The following is a 306-nucleotide window of genomic DNA, read 5'->3' as shown; positions in this document are numbered from 1 at the left end:
GGCCGGGCCAGGTTGAAGAGTCTACTATCTGATCTTGTATGGAAATAGATGCTTTCAGATGAGCTATCAAAGCCATGGCGGAGGGTGGGGGCAAGTACGCAGCCTTGCTTCACTCCAATGCATTTGCTAAAGCCCTCAGGGCACCTGCCATTGAACTGTACAATGCCTTGCATGTCGTCGTGAAAAGACTCGATCATGGTTTGTAGTTTGGGTGGACACCTATCACGTGTATGATCTGAAAAAAAGTCCTACTCTGCTCACAAGGTTAAATGCCTTTGTCAGGTTCAAGAAGGCGACCTACAGAAG

Source organism: Penaeus monodon, chromosome 22, assembly GCF_015228065.2.
Source record: "Penaeus monodon isolate SGIC_2016 chromosome 22, NSTDA_Pmon_1, whole genome shotgun sequence".
Classification (NCBI taxonomy): Eukaryota; Metazoa; Arthropoda; class Malacostraca; order Decapoda; family Penaeidae; genus Penaeus; species Penaeus monodon.
This window is presented reverse-complemented; position numbering follows the sequence as displayed.